This window comes from Vigna unguiculata, chromosome 11 (assembly GCF_004118075.2).
Source record: "Vigna unguiculata cultivar IT97K-499-35 chromosome 11, ASM411807v1, whole genome shotgun sequence".
Classification (NCBI taxonomy): Eukaryota; Viridiplantae; Streptophyta; class Magnoliopsida; order Fabales; family Fabaceae; genus Vigna; species Vigna unguiculata.
Genome location: NC_040289.1, coordinates 23,167,678 through 23,175,736, shown reverse-complemented (window position 1 = coordinate 23,175,736; position 8,059 = coordinate 23,167,678). Strand labels below are relative to the sequence as shown.

The following is an 8,059-nucleotide window of genomic DNA, read 5'->3' as shown; positions in this document are numbered from 1 at the left end:
TCTGTTAAACATTCATGATATTTATGTGAATAAAATGTTAATATACATATAGGTGTTTGTAGCAGAAGTTTGTTTATACTTTTACAACCAAGTAAAGATACTTCTTAGTTTGAAATACCTTACAAACAAGTTATACTATATCAGTTGAAGCTTTAACAGAAGCCAAGTTACATGAAAAGTTAAGCTAGATAATCTCATTGTTATATGTTAGGTCTCTATTTTCTTCCTCTGAAAAAATAAAGAAAGTAAGGGTGAGTCTTTCCTTAACTCTAAAACTTCATCATAACATTTCAAAACATAGTCATTTGAATAAACTTTCAATTAAATGAAACATCTTCACAAAAGTTTAAATCTTCATAATATCATAACTAACCATGCCAAAATATCAAAATCAAGTTAATAAATAAAATAATCATTTTTGTATGTTTTAAATTTAGGATATCAAAATCCTCATTTTCAATCTTTTAAATCATATTCGTATAATTATGAGTTTCAACTCATTAGTATATTCATCTCATATTCTTTATTTATATACTTTGGGTCCTAAACACTATCATTAGACTTTTCCGAATCATATAATGGTCTTACGCCAATATGGATAGTGCCAACAAGCTAAACGTTCTCACGGATACAACATGTGCGTTATTCCACCTTCTTGGTCTTACAATATAGTTAAGAGGATGGTTGAGAATAGAGTGTGAGGCTTGTGAATTTTTGAATACCCAACTAATTATGTACGTCAATCTAGGGTATCTATATCACCACCCTCCATTCTACTAGGTCTACCAGACCTTTCTCTGGACTTTATACCTAGTGTATCTCTGTACAATCCATATAATCCATTTTATTCTTTATTTCTATAATTTAATTTATAATCGTCCTTTCACATTATCATTATAATTCTTGAGTCTTTTACAAAATTTTGGCAGCATAACAATTGCGTTTCTATTTTTTCATAATTATAAAAATAGTCAAAACAACCAAATTAAAAAGAGTTAAAAATCAACAACCAAGCATAAATCATTCTTTTACAATAACTTTACAGAAAATTAATTAAAATAGTAAACATAATTAAAAAAATAATTTTTGTATAAAATTTTACAAGTAAAATAGCAAACTTGTTTTATTTATAACTTTTTGTTTAAAACTTCAATAAGATGATTCTTGAACCTAACTTAAGGTTTTCATAACCAAGGAGTCCATTTTTCAACTCAAAATTTCAAGATAATGTATGAAAATTTCAAAATCAAGAAGATAGATTATATACTTAAAGAAAACTTGCTAACATAAAGACTTAGAGATTTGAGATAAAACCCCCTTACCTTGGAGATGCAAATTATACTCTAAGAAGAAAATGAAGACTTCAAGGTTCTGGATTTCCTCTCCTACTTCAATTTTCTTACAAGAGTTTAGACCTCTCCTTCTCTATTATTTTTGATTTTGTGAAGATGTGTGAAATGAAGTCCTATTTATAGGAAAAATCTTGGACAAAGGGATAAGGATGAATTGATGGTAGATTTATAAGATTACTTAGTGAGGATAAGTTTATTTTGACCATATAGAGAAGCTTGGTCGAAATTCCCATTGTAGGAAACTTCATGGTAGTTGCAAGGAGACTTGTTGACTTTCTAAAAGACTTGTTTTTACTCCAAAGTGTAAAATTCATATCTCTTGCCACACACCTCCATTTCTAAATTGCATCGGTGAAACTAAAACCCTATGTCTCTAGAACATCTCGAACCAATTTGAGCTCAATCTAACAGTTAATGAATTTGGAATCAATTTGTTTTTTAAAATAACGCAAAACATAACGTAAGTGATGCTAGTTCAAACTGCAAAAATTATTTAAGTACTATGTCTTAATAACTATGCATAAAAACAACATTATGATGCAAAGGTTAACGAAGCGAGAATGAAATATTTACCAAGGTAATTCAAAATTGGACAATAGGTGGAGACCTAACTTGTATACACCTCGCCCTTGGAGGTGTATACCAAGGTTAACGAAGCGAGAATGAAATATTTACTACTCCTTGTATACACCTTGAATTTAAAATCCCACCAGTCATATTAAAGAACTATTTTTTAAGAATGCTATGTAAAATTTTCAGCCTAATCCAACAGTTAATAAAGCGTTAATCACAATTTTACTTAGGCAACTCCAAAATAATAAGTAGTTAGCACAAAAAAAAATTATCATTTACATTGTACAAAGCCCTTTGTCAATTTAATTATGAAATCATAAAATTACTTCATTCTACATATTTAAACACGAAAGTTAAATATAATTAATATAAAATAGAAGGTCTAAATGCCTTTGTTGTGTCGCTTCCGCTGCTAAATTGGCAGACTCAATCTGTTGCAAGGCTAGGTTGTGCTGATTCACCATATTAGCATTTTGTTATACATGGTTGATATCATTGCTTCTATAGCACCTATTAGATGAGGATTATTTGAGGTCGGAGGGGGAGGATGTGGCCTTGGTGCCATAACTCTGTTCATATCGAGAAAAGAAACCATCAGTCAAACTTAAGGATACCGTTTTGACCATTAAAAGTGTCACATAGAACACCCAACAAAAACTAAGTAGGCTCACAACTACGAATCCTAAAGGAACTACTACTCTGATACCAAAATGTAACATCCAATTTAATAGTTATAAACTATTAAACACAATATTATAAAGTGATATGGCAAAACAGATAGTAAACTACGAACATTAAAATATTAGTACAATTATCCCAAAATAACCATAGCAAATATTAAAATATATACAAAAGTTTTATGTTGAGATAAAAAGGGTCACTATGTCTAAACAGACAAAACTACTTTATCTTATACTATGATCTACTAGAATGTATCACGACTCCCAAGAAGAGGAGTATGCTCACCTGCACTCTCCTCTGCTCACACAATTAAGTGATCATTACAAAAGAGATAACAAGACACAATAGCATAAACAACGCAGGGTAAGCTAATGTAGACAATGAATCATATTATAATTGAAAACAAGAACATACACGTCATACCAATACACAACAAACCTAATAATTTATCTATATAAACAGAGAACACTGACTCAACTATCCGGATACATGCATCTAACATCGAATCCACTGGTGGTCTACACCTGCTAATGGTTCCCAAACTCTGTAGAGTTTGGCCTTAAGGGGTTATTACCCAACCATCAACAAGGTAAATCCCCTTCACGCCTAGGACTTGATCTAGTCTTGTGGCTAGGATCTCCTTCATCTCTTCACCACATAATCTACTCTCTTTTATTTAAGCTTGAGTAATTATTAAAGAAAGGATACCAATCCGATAATAAATCCTTATGTTGATGCGTACACTAAAATTTCACATAGAATTTCTCCTTGGAATTCTTTACATAATAACATAATTCATACTCATACCCAACTACTCCGTGCATATCATGGTAATAAAGGCTATAGAATTCAAATTAATCATACTCAATCCTTTCACACAAATTAAAACAACAAACAGTAAAAACAGGGCAACTAGTGCTTAGCGTTAGGTTCCAATGCTGAGCGCCATTTGCCTCACATTATTCAGCGCTTAGGGCCAATTCCCACTGCTTAGCGTCCATAAAATAAATCTCTTCCAGACCTATAGTGTTCCTAGCGCTAAGGGACCACTCAGCCAACCCTCGGCGTTAAACGTCTCGCATTTGCGCTCAACAATGGTGCTTAACGCTAATTACCTCGCATTTTCCAATGCTCAACGCTAATTCTACCGGTTAGCGTCACACCATAAAACAACAATTCTGGGCTTTTTTTTAGAATTCTAATATCTATTTTCATGACTCTAAGTGGTATTGTTATTGTAGACACTTGTTCAAAATAGTGGTTGGTAATATTAATTAGGGTCATGACTCAGGAATTTATCCTCTTCAATTACCTCAAAATTCAAGTAATGCAATCAAATTTCAATTCAAGCATAAACATCAGTAATTCACCAAATTACAACACACATTTTAGCAATTCTAATTACATCACAATTAGATAAGATACATTCTTCCAATCTAACAATTATTAGCTTCCTTTACCTGATCAACAAATCCCAGCTTCCAACAACAACACAAACCCCTTTTACGCTATTGAACGCGTAGTTCAATTTTAGAAATAAGTCAAACAAGATCAGGGTACACCATTAGAACCACTAATTAGAGAAAATTCACAAGGTAACCCCATAATCTACAAATGATCCATCACTGGTCACATGAAAAGAGGAGAAGAATTGTCTGAGAATTGAGTAGAATATCAACTTACTCAATCGAGGAAATTGATTGGACGAACTTAGAGATTTCTCTGCAGGGATCACCCTAGCAGCCTTTGATCGCCAAACATATGAGAATACATTGAGAAAAAGTAAAGAGAAGAGAGAGGTCCTAGAAAAGTGTTTCTAGAGAGATAGAGTGTTTTTAAGTAACGAGATCCTTTTATGAAATTTCTATTTATATTTATGAGTTTATTCATTAAAATAATAATAAGATCTCATTATTTTAAAACAAGATTTTCTAGGTTCTCACATGAAGTACTTTTTCCAAAAATTCTATTGTTGTACGCTTCTCAATTTGGTCTAATCCACATGAATAAATGTCCGACTAAAGATGTATTTAATAGTTTAATTAAAGTTTTATTATAAGTTAAAGTTAAAGTTAATTTGTTCCTCTGCCTGCCTAATGGGAGTGGGTAAAAAATTCAATTTTCTTTATCCAATCCACTTTTGTTCCAATCCAATTAATTTAAGATCCATTTTATTAAATGTGTAATCTATTTTAAATCAATTTTATTGAATGTGGATTTCAATCTGATCTACATTTTATATATTGTTTGGATTGAATATCCATTCTCTAAATTCCGAATTCAACCGAGTCAACCGCGACCAAAATTTGGTCAAATTTGGCCTTGGCCGAAATTTTGGCATATTTAGTTGAGTTGTAATGTAGGATCATCTCGAATTTGGAGATGAAATTTGCCTCGAATGAAAATGAGTATAAACCCTAGAACAAAAATGGGAGAAAATGGAGGACGTCAATTGGGGGTTTTGCGAAACGGGTCGAAATCACGCCACTTGGAGGAGGTTCCAAGATAAGTGAGGAAGATCCGCCACTTTGAATCGAATATTCAAAGATAAGGACCGGTTGTTCGAAGGAGAACCTCCAGACTTGAGATAAAAACTCACTGTTTCATAATACTCAAATCTCAATACAAAATGTTTCACAAGGGCTTATATATTATGGGCCAAAACACCAAAAAGCCTAACACGACTAAAAGGTTCGATAAGGCCCAAACAAAAACATTACAAAAATTACCAAAAGATTTCCTATTCAATGATCTGAAGCTAATCCGAGATCTTTTTGAAGGTCCTGGACATGATTCCATCAACTGCTCCAAAATGCCTGTGATGACCCTAACCATGCCTCCATCGAGTTGGCCCTGATTAAAATTTGGCCTAACATAGTCGAGTCGGCCTTAATCAAAATTTGGCCGAGTCGATCTCGGCAGAAATTCGACCTACTTGACCCTGGTCGAATCAAACCTGGCCCAAATTTCGACCCAAATTTGGGCGAATCCCCCTTTATGAAATTTTGCGTATACGATCGAGTCGGCTGAGATCAAAATTTGGTCGTATTCGGTCGAGTATGTCGTACTAAAAGTTCGGTCAAATTCAGTATAGTCGGTCCCAACCAAAATTTAGCGGAGCCAACACTGGCCCAAATTTGGTCGTTTTTGGTAAAGTTGAGCCTAGGTAAAATTTGGCCTTATTTAGTCAAATCGGCTTCTACTAAAATTAGGTCGTATTCTGCCAAGTTTTCACCGGTCATAATTTGTCCGAATTCAGTCGAGTCAACCCCGACCAAAATTTGGCTGAGTCAACTCTAGCCCAAATTTGGCGGATTCAGCCATAACTTAAATTTGGTTGTATTCGGCTTAGTCGACCCCGAATGAAATTTAGCTGTATTCTATCAAATTTGGCAGTGTCGGTCACGATCAAAATTGGGACATATTTGGTGATGTTGACCTCAACTGAAATTTGGTTGTATTAAGCCAAGTCAGTCGTGACCAAAATTCAGCTAAGTCGACCCAATGAATATTCGGCCAAGTCAGCCTCAACCGAAATTCTACTAAATTCGATTGTGTTAGCTCCAATGACACAAGTTTTCAAAAAATCAATTCAAATTTCTTTTATAAAAAGAGGATTCTGGATTTTGAACTTGATCCAAATATTTGGATTTGGATTTAAAAAAAAAAATTCAAACTAGTTTTGCAAATAAAATGGATTTGGATCCAAAACCTACTCCAATTATTTATATCTAAAATGGATCTGGGTTGAATCTTTGAAAATCCAATCCATGATCACCCTTGGTGCCTAACCCACTTTTCAAAAAGGTTTTGGTTAGACCTAATCCATGGACAATGGATCAATTTGGCACCTCTAATTAATGAGCACGCCATTGCAAAGTCGATAAATAAGATCAAATTATTTACTACATTATGCATATTGTTGGGTTCTAGAACTTTCTTCATAACAGTCATGATTTATCTACATGCAAACTAAGTCCAAATGATGAAAATGATATTTTGAAAGTTAAAATTGTTTACTTTATACATTATTTTGTCCTATATGCTCTTTTTGGTTTTGTATGGTGATTTTCCTTCAATTCCTTTAAAATTTCAGGCCTCAATATGTACAAATTGAAGAAATTGTTCAAAACGTAACAAATATTTTGGGTCCCAAAATTTGTAGTCTTCCAAAGGATGAACTAGTTGGGATAAAGAGTCGACTTGAAATATTAGCAAATATTCTGTCTTGAATTAGTTAATGATGTTCAAGTTGTTGGAATAAGTGGGATGGGTGGCATAGGAAAGACAACTCTTGCTCGAGCTTTATACGAAAGAATTTATCATTAATATGATTATAATTGTTTTATTGATGATGTAAGCAAAATATATCGAGATTCAAGTTCATTAGGTGTACAAAAGTAGTTAATTGCTCAGTCTCTAAATGAGAAAAATTTAGAGAATTCGAATTCTTTTGAGGGAACATGTTTGGTGTGGTCTAGGCTGCACAATTCTAGGGCAGTTGTAATTCTTGACAATGTTGATGAAGTTGAACAACTAAGGATGTTTATAGGGAACAGAGACAGTTTGTTGTATGAATGCTTAGGTGGAGGGAGCATAATCATCGTAGTTTCTATAGATGACATTTATCAAGTCCATCCATTGAATAATGAAAATGATATGCAATTGTTTTGTAAAAATGCTTTCAAAGTTAATTATATTTTGAGTGATAATAAAAAGTTGGCTTATGATGTACTATCTCATGCTCAAGGTCATCCTTTGGCAATTAAAGTTATTGGGTCATCTTTGTTTGGTAGAAATGTGTCACAATGGAAAAGTGTATTGGCTAGACAAAAAGAAAATTAAAGTAAAAATATTATGGATGTTTTGCGTATAATTTTTTATCAGCTTGATGAAGGAGACAAAGAAATATTTTTGGATATTGCATGTGTTTTATCCAATTTTGATAAGAAGTATACGGATGAAGTTCTAAACTTTTGTGGATTTGATCCTTAATATAGTCTACAAGTTCTACTTGACAAATCACTAATAAGAAATCCTAGTGAGTTTATTTATATGCATAACTTGTTGAAGGACTTGGGCAATGTATTGTCAAAGAAGAATAACCTAAGGAACCCTAAAGAGGAGTAGGTTGTGCGATTACCAAGATTTCCGCAAAGCAATGTTGAACAATCAGGTAAATTTAATAGATTCAATTAAAATTTTACGTTGCCATTTTTTTAGAATATGAAAATCCTTCGAAAAATAAAACAATTTTATTCTTTGCCCGTAGACAACTGAAATTCTTGAAGTCATGGTTATTATTTCATGTGGAAATTCTAAAAGTGTGATGGTAGATGGCCTATCGAAAATTAGACATCTTAAATTACTTAAACTTGAGAATGTGAACTTTTCAGGAAGTCTCAATCATCTTTCGAATGAACTAGGATATCTTACTTGGAAGAATTATCCTT

General features: G+C 32.9%; 1 pseudogene; it reads left to right on the top strand.

Moving 5' to 3' along the window:
• Window positions 1-594: 594 nt before the first annotated feature.
• LOC114170266 lies at window positions 595-7,736 on the top strand (annotated as a pseudogene).
• Window positions 7,737-8,059: the final 323 nt, after the last annotated feature.